This window comes from Cherax quadricarinatus, chromosome 31, assembly GCF_038502225.1.
Source record: "Cherax quadricarinatus isolate ZL_2023a chromosome 31, ASM3850222v1, whole genome shotgun sequence".
Lineage (NCBI taxonomy): Eukaryota > Metazoa > Arthropoda > Malacostraca > Decapoda > Parastacidae > Cherax > Cherax quadricarinatus.
Window position 1 is genome coordinate 12,037,523 of NC_091322.1, and position 16,696 is coordinate 12,054,218.

Consider the following 16,696-nt stretch of genomic DNA (forward strand, 5'->3'; position numbering starts at 1 on the left):
CTGTATAGCCTGTAAAGCACTAAGGGAGTCTGAGACAACCACAAATGATGACACAGGCATAGATGCAATACGGATAAGCGCTGCAAGAATGGCATACAATTCAGCAGTAAAAATACTAGCCGAAGATAGTAAATGCCCTTGTACGACGCTGTCCGGAAACACTGCTGCAAATCCTACGCCATCAGAAGACTTAGAGCCATCTGTGTACACTGCAATGGCATGAGAATGAGAGTGGAAGTGGTCAAGAAAAAGAGAGCGGTAAGCGACCATAGGCAGTTGGGCTTTCGAGCAAGGGAGAGAGAAAGAACAGATTCGAACAGCTGGAACTTCCCAGGGGGGTAGGGAAAAGTGAGATGCTACATGAACATAGAAAGGTGGTAATTGAAGAGAAGACAAGAGCGAATGTAGGCGAAGAGAGAAGGGACGGAGTAAACAGGGGCGGCAAACAAATAAAGAATGTCTACTAATATCAGTGACCATTCTATAAATGGAAGGATTGCGGAGATCATGAGAGCGTACATAGTAGCGAAGGCAATGGGCATCACGGCGATCGGATAAGGATGGAATGTTCGCTTCTGCATAGAGGCTCTCAACAGGGGAAGAGCGAAAAGCACCAAGGCATAAATGTAATCCTTGGTGATGAATGGGGTTAAGGCTAGAGAGAGTAGCAGGAGAGGCCGCTGAATAGATCTGGTCACCATAATCAAGTTTCGATAAAATGAGGGTGGAATGTAGGTGAAGGAGAGTTCGACGATCAGCTCCCCATGAAAGATGAGCAAGGGTTTTAAGAAGGTTCAGCCGGCTGTGACAAGTTGCCTTCAGAGAGGTAATGCGAGGTTTCCAGGATAACCTACGGTCAAAGAGGAGTCCCAGAAACCTGACTGTATCACGTTCAGGGATACGGGAGCCATAGAGGTACAAAGGATGATCGGAGATGACAGAGCGTCTAGTGAAAGTAATTTGGCGAGTTTTGGTGCTGGAAAATTTAAACCCATGTGTGGTGGCCCAATTGGAAACACGGTCGACCGCATGCTGGAGAGAAACTGTAATGAGGTGACAGTCAGCGCCTGCACAGGCAATAACGAAGTCATCAACATAGAGTGATGACCAAATATTTGATGGAAGACTAGAGGCCAAGTCATTTATAGTAAGGAGAAAAAGTGTTGTGCTCAGAACACATCCCTGGGGGACACCTTCAGCTTGGATAAAGTCCGGGGAGAGCACATTATTAACCCGAACACGGAAATGCCTGTCAGTTAAAAAGTTCTTAAGGAAGGATGGTAGATTGCCTTGGAGGCCTAAGGAATGGGCTTGGGCCAAAATATTATACCTCCAAGTTGTGTCATATGCCTTCTCAAGGTCAAAAAATATGGCAATAACTGAGTGGTTATTCACAAAGGCATTACGAACATACGTATCCAAGCGCAGTAAGGGGTCTATGGTAGAACGTCCCTTACGAAAGCCACATTGACGAGTGGAGAGACTGTTGCGTGTCTCTAAATACCGCACTAAACGTCTATTTACCAGGCGTTCCATCACTTTGCAAACTGCACTGGTAAGAGCAATGGGACGATAGTGGGAGGCTTCATGTCCCGTAGTGCCTGGTTTGCGGAAAGGGTGAACAATGGCAGATTTGCACAGCTGTGGAAGAACTCCTTGTGACCAAATAAGATTGAAAAGGCGTAATAGGACTGCAAGGGCTGACTGATGTAAATGTTGTAGCATACGAATATGAATGTCGTCGGGCTCAGCTGCCGATGATCGGCAAGCTGAGAGTGTTGCCTCCAGTTCTTGAAGTGTAAAAGGCACATTATAATGTTCTTCTTTGAGAGAAGAAAAGTCCAAGGGTGCTAACTCTCTGGCAGACTTTGAGGAAAGAAATGAGGGGCATAGATGGCGCCCCTGAGAAATACAGACCAGATGATTGTCAATTTCATTGGCAACATCTAATGGGTTTGCTTTATCAACACCAGCAACCCGCAGAACGAGCCGGGTCAGGAGAATATTTACCACTCAGTTTTCGTACTTTTTTCCCAGACTGCACTCACAGAGGAAGCAGAGGTGATGGTGGAGACATAATCTCGCCAGCAAGTGCGTTTAGCATCACGGATGACATGGCGAGCGATTGCACGCTTCTGCCTAAAATCAAGACGTCTCTCTGTGGTTCTATTGTACCGGTACCTGCCCCATGCAGCACGCTTCAAACGTACTGCATGAGCACAAGCAGGAGACCACCAAGGCACGCATTTCGGAGAATGCCTGCCCGAAGTTCGGGGTATAGAATGAGAAGCTGCGGTTAAAACGGAGGATGAGAAGAGGTGTAAAAGCTCATCTATGGAGGACGAAGAAGGAACCTCACTAAAAACAGTTAGGTGTGAGTAAAGGTTCCAATTTGCCTGATCAAATTGCCAGTGTGGGTTATGAAGAGGTGGTGAATATGAAGGGGAAGTAAGAATGATTGGGAAATGATCGCTGTCATGTAAATCCGGGAGAACAGACCAGGTGAAGTCTAATGCGGCGGAGGAAGTGCAGACTGAGAGATCGATGCAAGAGAGAGTGTGAGTCCAAGGATCAAAATGGGTGTGAGTACCTGTATTTAAAACATGGAGGGGGTGGGTGGCAAGAAAAGCCTCTAACTGAATGCCACGGGAATCACAGTGAGACCCCCCCAGTGGAAATGATGGGCATTAAAATCTCCAAGTAACAGAATCGGTGGCGGTAATGACAAAACAAGAAAGGCAATATCCGGAATAGATAATGCCCGAGAAGGAGAGAGATATAAAGAACAGAGCGTATACCACCTATGCAAGTGGATACGGGCTGCTGTGTAATGCAGCGAAGTATGAACAAATAGCTGATGGTATGGAATATCAGTGCGTAGAAGGGCACTTTCATTAAAGGTCCCATCAGGAAAAGGATCTGAAGAATACAATAAATTATAGCCTGAGATGGGAGAGATAACAGCAGAATGTAATTTTGGTTCCTGTAAGCAAACACTAACAGGGGAAAACTGGGAGAGTAACATCTGAAGCTCACCCCGATTACCCGAGGCCGCGTATATTCCACTGTAAATAGGCCATGATTGGCAATGATAAAGATACCTGAAATCCGCAGGTAAGGGTTCCTACAGACTAGAGGGGTTAGAAAAGTCCACATGCGGAGGCAGTGGAAAATGTTCAAGCAGCGAAGGAATGGTGCGCTGTGAAGAAAGGAGTTGCGCAGATGGAGGAGAGGAGAGAGAAGGAACAGAGGGTGGATCAGTGTCCATTGATGGTTTGGTCTCTGCAATATATTCAAAGATTGCTTCAAGTGTTTCGGAATTCAGAGACGTCGTATGGGAGACAATATTGGAGATGGTAGGGGGAGGATGAGTAAAGATTGGAACTGTAATGGACTGTACCAAGGTAGGGGGGGGGGCAAAAGGGTGGAGGGAACTGGAGAAGAAGCGTGGAAGGGGAGAGAAGAGGCAGAAACCTGGGAGGTGGCAGAAGAGGAAGAAACTTGGGAGGGAACAGGGGAGGTAGGTATAGTACGAGGAGGAGGGTGAACCTCTACACTTGTAACAGAGCCAGTGAGAGGGGAAGAACCCGGTACAGAGACAGGGAAGGTAAAATGAGGAGGTGGAAGAAGGGAAGGAGGGGTTAAAGGACCTTTTTTTGACTTCTGAGAAGTAGAGGGGTGATTGGGAGGAGGTGTCGTACGAGATCTCGTCGATACTGAGGCTTGTGAGGGAGAACACGAAGAAGCGAGAACAGACTGAGGCGTTGAAGTAGGGACGTCTGAGCCTAGGACAGCAAAAGAATTAGATACAGGAGTGACTATGGGAAAGGTAACCACAGAGGAGGCTGCAGAAGATGGGACCCCAGAAGTGGGAGGACGTTTTGAAACACGGGAATAAGAAACACGAGGTAGTCTCCCTTGGAGGTGGAGATGAGAAACAGCAATGGCATAAGGGAGACCTTCAGCCTCTTTGAGGTAACGGATTTCCCGCTCATTTAAGTAGACTTGGCAATGGCGAGAGTACGAAAGGTGAGCCTCATGACAATTAAGGCAAGAGGGAGGTCGTTTGCAAGACGTATTTGAATGGTCATCGGCACCACAGACTGGACATTCGGCTATAGATCTGCAATATTTCGCTGGATGGCCAAATCATCAGCAATTTCTACACTGTTGCGGTGTAGGGATCACCTTTCGAACTTGTAACCGATGTCCTGCTACATAAACTGAGGATGGGAGTTCACGGCTGTCTAAAGTTAAACGAGCCACATTGCTAGGGTATCGTCTCCGCCCGCGGGCAGGAAGAACATAAGTGTCTACCTTGAGGATTGGGAGATCTTGGAGTTCCAGCTGTTCAAGAATGTCATTGCCACATGTTTGGAAATTTTGTTGAACTATGGTATGGGGCAGAATGATGGTACCACTACAAGAATTGAGGGAATGATGTTTTTCAATAGTGACAGGAACAGTATCTATATGGGAAAGAAGAGAAAGATCATGAGCTTGGGTAGCATTCTGTACAGTGATGATGCGCGTACCGCTCTTAAGAGCATGAAAAGAAATATCTTTACCAACATGGCGTAGGAGTGCCTTGCCAATACTGTGGTCGGAAAGATAGGCGGTAGAGGAAGTCGGTCGTAAAGTGAAGAATTTAGTCCATTGTGCATTCTGAAACTGAGCATGGAAAGGGAGTGCAGGACGCGTCGATCTTTTCTGAGAAGAACGAGAAGGTGGAGAAGTATCATCAGCAGGTAATTGTCATTGGCGTTTAGGCGTGGGACTAGAGTTGGTCCGACGTGGAACGGGCCGGCAATTCGAAAATTGCCGCACCGTAGAGGGAGAGGCCAGAAGCATGTCAAAGGAGAGCGGAGGTCGGATAAATCGAAGGAGTCAGTCGAGACCTCAGTACCTGAAGCGGGTGAGGAAACAGCACTGGCAAGAGGTACAGAGACATGAGGAGTGTCCGAAGAGTGGTCCAAAGATGAGGCGGGGTCAGAACAGGGTGCGGTATCAAGAAGGGGCCTGGGGGTATCAGGTTCATGATACCCCCAGGCTGCCATGGTTAGGTTACTTCTTTCTTTTTGTTTTTAAGAAAAAAAAAAAGAAAGAAGTAAAGAAAATAAAAATAAAAAAAAGAATAAAAAAAAAGGGGGGGACTGGGGAGGGATAGTTCCTAGGAGGAATGAAAGGGCCAGAAATCTCCCTCCGTGCCCAAGAGGGTCTCAGCACCGTAAGTAGCGTAGATGCAGCATGGAACCCGTGTCATACCCTACCCATCATGCCAGTAAACCAGCAATCCGGGATAGCAACCTCACATCTGCTGAGCTACCTCGGTGGACAAGAGAGGGCGGCCGGATATCCACTACAAAGCATACCTCCTTCGGCCACCACCCCCGGAATCCGAAAGGCACCCAAAGCCACCCTCTGGGATACCGGAGAGGGATCGGGACATCCCCAGGCAATCCAGATTCCACGGCAAACTACGCCACTGCCAAGAACCTGAACGGAATGGGATGGACCCCGGTACCCTTTCCCCTACCTAGGAACTAGCGTGCTTGTGGGAAAAAATCCCAAAGGCCAAAAAGGAAGGGTAAAAGGGAGGGGTGGGGAGGAGGAGGAGGAAAGGAAAAAGGGGAGGATGGGATAGGGAAGGGGAATTGGGGGGTAATTAGGTTCAGTCTGAGGAAGGAGACCGACAGGTCTAATTCCTCAGACCAAGAGCCTCTTCACCACAAGGAGCCCCCTTTGAAGAGGACGAGTTACTATAACTTTATAGGGAAGAGCTAAACCCGTACAGGCCTTACAGTACCTGGGGAATGGGAAACAATCAGATTTGATCCAAGGAAGTAGAGAATTATCCAATTCCCTGGATGTTGTTGTTAGGTTGATAAGGGCCAATGACAGCTTAGGTCCTATAAAGCTCTGCTTCCCCTTTCAAATTCAGGTGGGTTTTTTTTCCACGTGATACATCGTTGATACAAAAATGGATTACAATACAGCTGTTTTTAAATTTTAAGGTTTAAATAATAAGATATTACAAGGACCTCAATGGAAATAAGTCACTCTGACTTCTGGGGGGTTATCCTAGGTAATTTACACCATAATTGTACCTGTACCTAATAATAATAATATTTATTTCTACAAGTACGTGTACAAGGTATACAGGCCTAGCTGATATCAATGACATACTATTATATGGAAAGTCACTTGTTATGCTGAGCATCTCGGGCAAATTAGGTCAGTGTCCCAGGATGCGACCCACACCAGTCGACTAACACCCAGGTACTCATTTTATACTGATGGATACACACAGACAACCGGTGTAAGGAAACACGCCTAACCATACCCCCGGCCGGGATTGAACCCGCGGTCAGAGAGTCTCAAAACTCCAGCCCGTCGCGTTAGCCACTAGACCAGCTAGCCACAATAAGATTCATCCAACTAGGTATATTTCTACACCATAGGAAGGTTAGCACAGGCACCACTGTGACCACAAATGCAAGTTTTTACAGACGAATCTCCAGCTAGCGTGGCCGTGACGGGCTGGAGTTTTGAGACTCTATGACCGCGGGTTCAATCCCGGCAGGGGGTATGGTTCGTTTGCAATCGTGTCATTACGATTTCTTGAAACACGCCTAATGTTTCAACTCAAGCCGGGAATCGAATCCGGACCCTCACCGTGTGAAGCGAGAGCTTTTGCTCAGCTATCAAAACTTTGGAGTCCAGTCCCTGGACCCATTATGTACCTCTGTAATCTTTTGACTACCGCCTCAAGATGGGTATGGGGTGCATAATAAACATATTAAATTAAAACTAACTAAGATGCACACAATATAATAGATTCAATGAATATGACAAATGTATATGTAAGCAGAAGGAAAAAAAGCATAGATTGGTACATGACAATAAGAAAAAAAGTTATATTAAAATTCAGTCAAATAAGTTATAGTCACCTAAATTTTGAGTAACCACAATGGAAATAACTCATTTTGACTTTTTAGTAAGTAAGTAAGTAATTTACACATATAAGAACATAACACCCCTCTGAAGGAGGGGTGTTAATGTTGCAGTTTAAAAACTGTAGCGTAAAGCACCCTTCTGGCAAGACAGTGATGGAGTGAATGATGGTGAAAGTTTTCCTTTTTCGGGCCACCCTGCCTTGGTGGGAATCGGCCAGTGTGATAAAAAAAAAAAACATAAGAAAGGAGGAACACTGCAGCAGGTCTATCGGCCCATAATAGGCAAGTTCTTCACAATCCATCCCACTAACAAAACATTTGCCCAACCCAATTTTCAATGCCACCCAAGAAATAAGCTCTGATAACTCTATCCACTCTCATATGTATGTCACACTCAAATCCAACCCTTCTTCGAAAAATTAATTCATAAACGAATCTACTCCTACCTCATCTCCCAAAACATTCTCAACCCCTGCCAATTTGGATTCAGGCCTAATAAAAATACTAATGATGCTATTATACACATGCTAGAATATATATACACTGCAATAGAGAAAAAAGAAGTCCCACTGGGGATCTTCATTGACTTACGTAAAGCTTTTGATACAGTTGACCATGACTTGCTCCACGTAAAATTGTCACACTATGGTATTAGAGGGCACTCCCTCAACTACCTCAAGTCTTACCTCAGCAACAGAAGCCAATATGTGTACGCAAATGGGGCAAGCTCTTCCGCTCAACCAATTACAGTTGGTGTCCCACAGGGAAGTGTCCTTGGCCCTCTTCTCTTTCTCCTATACATAAATGACCTACTAAATGCTTCGCAATTACTCAAACCCACACTTTTTGCAGATGACACTACATACGTCTTCTCTCACCCGAGCCCAGTCACGCTAGCCAATACTGCAAACACCGAATTACAGAAAATATCTACCTGGATGAGGACTAACAAACTTACACTAAACATTGACAAAACCTACTTCATTCAGTTTGGAAACAGAGCTACAGATGTACCTCTTAACATAACGATAAACAGATCACCTATCACAAAGCTAACAGAGGGAAAATTCTTAGGAATGCACCTTGATAATAGACTCAAATTTTATACACATATACAACAAATTTCTAAGAAAATTTCCAAGACTGTAGGCATACTATCGAAGATACGGTACTATGTTCCACAGTCAGCCCTCCTGGCCCTTTATCACTCTCTTATTTACCAATATCTCACCTATGGAATTTGTGCATGGGGCTCAACAACAATTAACCATCTCAGACCACTAATTACCCAACAAAAGGCTGCAGTTAGAATGATAACAAATTCTCACTACAGGCAGCACACTCCACCAATATTCAAAACACTCAACCTACTTACCATACAAAACATCCATACTTATTACTGCACCTATTACATACATAGAACACTTAACTCTGATATTAACCCTCCCCTCAAACATCTCCTTGCCAACCTCAACAGAACACATGACCATAACACAAGGCACAGATCACTCTTTGATGTTCCTCGTGTCCATCTCACGCTATGCAAAAACTCAATGCACATAAAAGGCCCTAAAATCTGGAATTCATTACCTGTAAATATAAAAGAAACACTACCTGTTTATAAATTCAAGTCTCTTCTCAAAGATCACTTACTCACTCAAAACCAAATAAATACTGAATAACTGAACCTTATAAATTGTATAACCTAAATGTTACTCACAATTATATCACACAAATGTTAAACCTAGGACCCAATCTAACTTTGTTATTTTTTTAAATACACTACCTAACAGAATACTCCATTCTACTGAATGAACAGCAATGCATGCAACCATATGACCTGTCTTTGTAATACTCATTTGTGTTTTATTGTTCTGTTTACAATAATGTTTTATCACTGATTACATCATTACCTGGAGAGAGTTCCGGGGGTCAACGCCCCCGCGGCCCGGTCTGTGACCAGGCCTCCTGGTGGATCAGAGCCTGATCAACCAGGCTGTTGCTGCTGGCTGCACGCAAACCAACGTACGAGCCACAGCCCGGCTGGTCAGGAACCGACTTTAGGTGCTTGTCCAGTGCCAGCTTGAAGACTGCCAGGGGTCTGTTGGTAATCCCCCTTATGTATGCTGGGAGGCAGTTGAACAGTCTCGGGCCCCTGACACTTATTGTATGGTCTCTTAACGTGCTAGTGACACCCCTGCTTTTCATTGGGGGGATGTTGCATCGTCTGCCAAGTCTTTTGCTTTCGTAGTGAGTGATTTTCGTGTGCAAGTTCGGTACTAGTCCCTCTAGGATTTTCCAGGTGTATATAATCATGTATCTCTCCCGCCTGCATTCCAGGGAATACAGGTTCAGGAACCTCAAGCACTTCCAGTAATTGAGGTGTTTTATCCCGGTGGCCCGGTGGCCTGGTGGCTAAAGCTCCCGCTTCACACATGGAGGGCCCGGGTTCGATTCCCGGCGGGTGGAAACATTTCGACACGTTTCCTTACACCTGTTGTCCTGTTCACCTAGCAGCAAATAGGTACCTGGGTGTTAGTCGACTGGTGTGGGTCGCATCCTGGGGGACAAGATTAAGGACCCCAATGGAAATAAGTTAGACAGTCCTCGATGACGCACTGACTTTCTTGGGTTATCCTGGGTGGCTAACCCTCCGGGGTTAAAAATCCGAACGAAATCTTATCTTATCTTATCCCCGTTATGCGCGCCATGAAGGTTCTCTGTACATTTTCTAGGTCAGCAATTTCACCTTACTTGAAAGGTGCTGTTAGTGTGCAGCAATATTCCAGCCTAGATATAACAAGTGACCTGAAGAGTGTCATCATAGGCTTGGCCTCCCTAGTTTTGAAGGTTCTCATTATCCATCCTGTCATTTTTCTAGCAGATGCGATTGATACAATGTTATGGTCCTTGAAGGTGAGATCCTCTGACATGATCACTCCCAGGTCTTTGACGTTGGTGTTTCGCTCTATTTTGTGGCCAGAATTTTTTTTGTACTCTGATGAAGATTTAATTTCCTCGTGTTTACCATATCTGAGTAATTGAAATTTCTCATCGTTGAACTTCATATTGTTTTCTGCAGCCCACTGAAAGATTCGGTTGATGTCCGCCTGGAGCCTTGCAGTGTCTGCAATGGAAGACACTGTCATGCAGATTCGGGTGTCATCTGCAAAGGAAGACACGGTGCTGTGGCTGACATCCTTGTCTATGTCGGATATGAGGATGAGGAACAAGGTGGAAATAAATGGTATAAAATACCGAAACAGTGGCAATATAAACACAAATGCAGTATAATGTGATCCTTTATTGACTACGTTTCGCCCACACAGTGGGCTTTTTCAAGTCACAAACAGAACTACCTGGGGTGGAAGGAACGCGAGTATTTATAGTCCGGCTGAGGTCAGGTGAAGAATGCTGCATCTGATGATGTACCGAGTTGGGTTGTAGAGTCTAAAAACTTGGGTAGCTTGGAAAGGAGACTGGACAAGTTTGTGAGCAGACCTTCTACAGTGTTCTTATGTGGGATAGCGATGAAGAAGTTTCTTGGCAAGTGGTTCAGCTATGTTATAGAAGCCACTATTCTGGTTGAAGTTGTCGGATATAGAAATAAGTGATGATTCCAGGATTCTTCGGTATTGGGTGTTGTCTTCTGTGGCGATAAGTCTTGAGTTTCTGTAGTTTATCAAGTGGTTGTGTGAATTACGGTGTTGTACGCAGGCATTCCTTGTGTCGTCAGACCTGCTTGCGTATTGGTGTTCTGAAATACGTGTTTGGAGGTCCCTTGATGTTTCGCCCACGTATAACTTGTTGCAGTCATTACAAGGGATTATGTATACCCCTGCAGAGGATGGAGGCTTGTCCTGCCTACTACTGGTGATGTCCTTGATGGTCGTGGTTGTGGAGGTAGATACTTGGAATGATGTTTTGGCAAAGATGTTGGAAACATGTTTGGCAATGGAGTTGGTGGGAAGGACTATGTATCTCTTCTCGGCAGTGTCTTCTCTGGGTGTGTTGAAGATGTTTAGTGCTCGCCGTCTGCATGTTTCCAACATCTTTGCCAAAACATCATTCCAAGTATCTACCTCCACAACCACGACCATCAAGGACATCACCAGTAGTAGGCAGGACAAGCCTCCATCCTCTGCAGGGGTATACATAATCCCTTGTAATGACTGCAACAAGTTATACGTGGGCGAAACATCAAGGGACCTCCAAACACGTATTTCAGAACACCAATACGCAAGCAGGTCTGACGACACAAGGAATGCCTGCGTACAACACCGTAATTCACACAACCACTTGATAAACTACAGAAACTCAAGACTTATCGCCACAGAAGACAACACCCAATACCGAAGAATCCTGGAATCATCACTTATTTCTATATCCGACAACTTCAACCAGAATAGTGGCTTCTATAACATAGCTGAACCACTTGCCAAGAAACTTCTTCATCGCTATCCCACATAAGAACACTGTAGAAGGTCTGCTCACAAACTTGTCCAGTCTCCTTTCCAAGCTACCCAAGTTTTTAGACTCTACAACCCAACTCGGTACATCATCAGATGCAGCATTCTTCACCTGACCTCAGCCGGACTATAAATACTCGCGTTCCTTCCACCCCAGGTAGTTCTGTTTGTGACTTGAAAAAGCCCACTGTGTGGGCGAAACGTAGTCAATAAAGGATCACATTATACTGCATTTGTGTTTATATTGCCACATGAGGAACAAGGTGGGAGCGAGTACTGTGCCTTGTGGAACAGAGCTTTTCACCGTAGCTGCCTCGGACTTTACTCTGTTGACGACTACTCTCTGTGTTCTGTTAGTGAGGAAATTATAGATCCATCGACCGACTTTTCCTGTTATCCCTTTAGCACGCATTTTGTGCGCTATTACGCCATGGTCACACTTGTCGAAGGCTTTTGCAAAGTCTGTATATATTACATCAGCATTCTTTTTATCTTCTAGTGCATTTAGGACCTTGTCGTAGTGATCCAATAGTTGAGACAGACAGGAGCGACCTGTTCTAAACCCATGTTGCCCTGGGTTGTGTAACTGATGGGTTAGTTAATCTTAAGTTAATTTTAAGCCAGCCCGTAATGCTATGCATATAAGTGGCTTTGGCATGCTGCTCTTAACTGTATTTTTTTGTACCTCTGTATGTATGCTAAAATTACTAAATAAATAAATAAATAAATAAATAAATAAATAAATATTTATCCAACCTAAATTTTAAACTACCCAAGGTTTTAGCCTCAATAGCCCAACTAGGTAGACTGTTCCACTCATCAATTACCCTATTTCCAAACCAATACTTTCCTATATCCTTTTTAAATCTAAACTTGTCTAATTTGAATCCATTACTGCGGGTTCTCTCTTGGAGAGAGATCCTCAAGACCTTATTTATATTCCCTCTATTAATATCCATCTTCCACTTATACATTTCGATCATGTCTCCCCCTCATTCTTCGTCTAACAAGTGAATGTAATTTAAGGGTCTTCAATCTTTCTTCACAAGGAAGATTTCTAATGCTATGTATTAACTTAGTCATTCTACGCTGAATGTTTTTCTAACGAATTTATGTCCATTCTGTAATATGGATACCAGAACTGAGCTGCATAATCTAGGTGAGGCCTTACCAATGATGTATAAAGCTCTAATATAACCGCTGAACTTCTGTTGCTTACACTTCTTGATATAAATCCCAGTAATGTTTGCCTTATTACGTACGCTTAGGCACTGCTGTCTTGGTTTGAGGTTACTGCTTATTATAACCCCCCAAGTCCTTTTCGCAATCTGTATGGCTAAGTTCTACCGAGCTTCAGAACCTTGCATTTATCTACACTGAACTGCATCTCACTTTTCTGACCAGGTATTGAGTTTGTTTAAATCCTCCTGAAGTTCCCTGATATCTACGTTTGAATTAATTATCCTACCTATCTTTGTGTCATCGGCGAAATTGCTCATTTCATTAGTAATTCCCTCATCAGATCATTGATATATATTATAAACAGCAACGGGCCCAAGATTGATCCCTGTGGAACGCCACTTGTTACAGATCCCCACTCGGATTTAACCCCATTTATGGACACTGCTTCCTGTCTGTGAGCCATGACTCGATCCATGACAGCACTTTTTCCTCAATGCCATGAGCTGCCACTTTCTTTAATAGTCTTTGGTGCGGAACTCTATCAAAAGCCTTACTAAAATCTAAGTAAATAATATCAAATTCTTTATTTATTTATTTATTTATTTAGTAATTTAAGCATACATACAGAGGTACAAAAAATACAGGTAAGAGCAGCATGCCAAAGCCACTTATATGCATAGCATTACGGGCTGGCTTAAAATTAACTTAAGATTAACTAAGCAATGATGAAATCAGTGATAAAACATTATTGTAAACAGATAACTATAAAGCACAAATGAGTATTACAAAGACAGGTCATATGGTTGCATGCATTGCTGTACATTAAGTCGAATGGAGTATTCTGTTAGGTTGTGTATTAAAAAAATAACAAAGTTAGATTGGGTACTAGGTTTAACATTTGTGTGATATAATTGTGAGTAACATATAGGATATACAATTTATAAGGTTCAGTTATTCAGTATTTATTTGGTTTTGAGTGAGTAAGTGATCTTTGAGAAGAGACTTGAATTTATAAACAGGTAGTGTTTCTTTTATATTTACATTATTATTATTATAATCAAGGGGGAAGCACTAAACCCGTAGGATTATACAGCGCCTATGGGGGATGGAAGGCATTCAGGCTTAATTCAGGGAACTGGAGCACAGATCCAATTCCCTAGATCAAGAGCCCCTCACCAGCGTCAAGGAACCTTCCTTGAGGGGCTTTATATTTACAGGTAATGAATTCCAGATTTTAGGGCCTTTTATGTGCATTGAGTTTTTGCATAGCATGAGATGGACACGAGGAACATCAAAGAGTGATCTGCGCCTTGTGTTATGGTCATGTGTTCTGTTGAGGTTGGCAAGGAGATGTTTGAGGGGAGGGTTAATATCAGAGTTAAGTGTTCTATGTATGTAATAGGTGCAGTAATAAGTATGGATGTTTTGTATGGTGAGTAGGTTGAGTGTTTTGAATATTGGTGGAGTGTGCTGCCTGTAGTGAGAATTTGTTATCATTCTAACTGCAGCCTTTTGTTGGGTAATTAGTGGTCTGAGATGGTTAATTGTTGTTGAGCCCCATGCACAAATTCCATAGGTGAACCTGGTGGCTAAAGCTCCCGCTTCACACACGGAGGGCCCGGGTTCAATTCCCGGCGGGTGGAAACATTCGACACGTTTCCTTACACCTGTTGTCCTGTTCACTTAGCAGCAAATAGGTACCTGGGTGTTAGTCGACTGGTGTGGGTCGCATCCTGGGGGACAAGATTAAGGACCCCAATGGAAATAAGTTAGACAGTCCTCGATGACGCACTGACTTTCTTGGGTTATCCTGGGTGGCTAACCCTCCGGGGTTAAAAATCCGAACGAAATCTTATCTTATCTTATCTTATCTTAAAGGGCCAGGAGGGCTGACTGTGGAACATAGTACCGTATCTTCGATAGTATGCCTACAGTCTTGGAAATTTTCTTAGAAATTTGTTGTATATGTGTATGAAATTTGAGTCTATTATCAAGGTGCATTCCTAAGAATTTTCCCTCTGTTAGCTTTGTGATAGGTGATCCGTTTATTGTTATGTTAAGAGGTACATCTGTAGCTCTGTTACCAAACTGAATGAAGTAGGTTTTGTCAATGTTTAGTGTAAGTTTGTTAGTCCTCATCCAGGTAGATATTTTCTGTAATTCGGTGTTTACAGTATTGGCTAGCGTGACTGGGCTCGGGTGAGAGAAGACGTATGTAGTGTCATCTGCAAAAAGTGTGGGTTTGAGTAATTGCGAAGCATTTGGTAGGTCATTTATGTATAGGAGAAAGAGAAGAGGGCCAAGGACACTTCCCTGTGGGACACCAACTGTAATTGGTTGTGCGGAAGAGCTTGCCCCATTTGCGTACACATATTGGCTTCTGTTGCTGAGGTAAGACTTGAGGTAGTTGAGGGAGTGCCCTCTAATACCATAGTGTGACAATTTTACGTGGAGCAAGTCATGGTCAACTGTATCAAAAGCTTTACGTAAGTCAATGAAGATCCCCAGTGGGACTTCTTTTTTCTCTATTGCAGTGTATATATGTTCTAGCATGTGTAATAGCATCATTAGTATTTTTATTAGGCCTGAATCCAAATTGGCAGGGGTTGAGAATGTTTTGGGAGATGAGGTAGGAGTAGATTCGTTTATGAATTAATTTTTCGAAGATTTTTGAGAGAGGGTGTAAATTGGATATTGGCCTATAGTTATTCAACTCTGTTTGGTCTGGCAATATAAACACAAATGCAGTATAATGTGATCCTTTATTGACTACGTTTCGCCCACACAGTGGGCTTGAAAAAGCCCACTGTGTGGGCGAAACGTAGTCAATAAAGGATCACATTATACTGCATTTGTGTTTATATTGCCATTGTGTCGGTATTTTATACCATTTATTTCCATCTGTTTGGTCTCCTCCTTTATGGATCGGGGTGACCCTTGTTATTTTGAGAGCTGTAGGGAAGGTGGAGGATTCAATGGATTTGTTAAAGAGTGTTGCAATGATTGGTGATAGTAGTTGTGACACTTTTTTGTATATAAAGGGTGGTAAGGTATTTAAATCTCCTGCCTTGTTTTTTAGTGTGTTGATAATAAGGGAGACTTTGTATGGGTTAGTCGGAGCTAGGAACAGTGTGTTCGGGTAGTTGCCAGTGAGGTAGTCATTTGGTGGGGTATCTGAGCTTGGGATTTTATTGGCAAGGTTTTGACCCTTAGTGGAGAAGAAATCATTGAGTCTGTTTGCTGTTTCTGTTGGTGGGAGTTGGGGTTCATCTGATTTTGCTAATTTTATTTCGCTATTTCGTGATATCTTTTTTGTTCCCAGAATTTCTGATAGGGTCTTCCAGGTCTTTTTTATATCACCTCGTAAGTTGGATAATCTGTTCTCATAATACAGTTTTTTTTGCCCTTCTTATCAGGCTGGTTAGGATTGACGAGTAACGTTTTGTTTGGTCTCTGGTTATGTGACCCATTCTGTTCTGTTTTTCATATCGGTGTTTTGTATTTATGGATTTGAGAATGCTGGGTGTTAGCCAGGGACTGTTCAGTCTCTTAGCTGTCATCTGTTTAGTTTTTTTAGGACAGTGCTTGTTATAAAGGTATTGGGTCTTTTTTAGAAAATTATTAAAACATTCGTCAATATCTGTATAGATTTCTAGCTCAGTGTGCCAGTCAATGTTTGTTACTGCTGTTGTGAAGTTATTAATGGCTGCCTCATTGTGAAGCTTTACTGAAGAAATAAATTAGTTAGACAAGAACGGCCTCTCGTGAATCCATGCTGAGTATCATTAATCAGATTATTCTTATCCAGATATCCTCTTATAATCTCAGCTATAATTGACTCTAGTAATTTGCCTACAATTGAGGTCAGGCTTATTGGGCGGTAATTTGACGGTAACTTGTCCCCTGTTTTAAAAATAGGAATTACATTAGCCATTTTCCACACATCAGACACTACACCTGTTTGAAGAAATAAGTTAAAAATATTAGCTGCTATGTATGGTAATTGTACTTATATGCACCTGTACCTAAATAAACTTACTTACCTAGATAAACCTACTTAAAATAAGACCAAAGTTACTAAACTAGAGG

At 43.2% G+C, this 16,696-nt stretch overlaps 1 protein-coding gene across 1 annotated transcript in view; it reads right to left on the bottom strand.

The window, feature by feature from the left end:
• Positions 1–5,922, bottom strand: part of Ercc1 (DNA excision repair protein Ercc1) — a 28,635-nt gene extending 22,713 nt beyond the window's left edge. Inside the window, exon 1 of the mRNA XM_053789229.2 lies at positions 5,807–5,922. The gene's annotated coding sequence lies outside the window, so the exon portion shown is untranslated. The remainder of the gene's footprint in view (positions 1–5,806) is intronic.
• Positions 5,923–16,696: the final 10,774 nt, after the last annotated feature.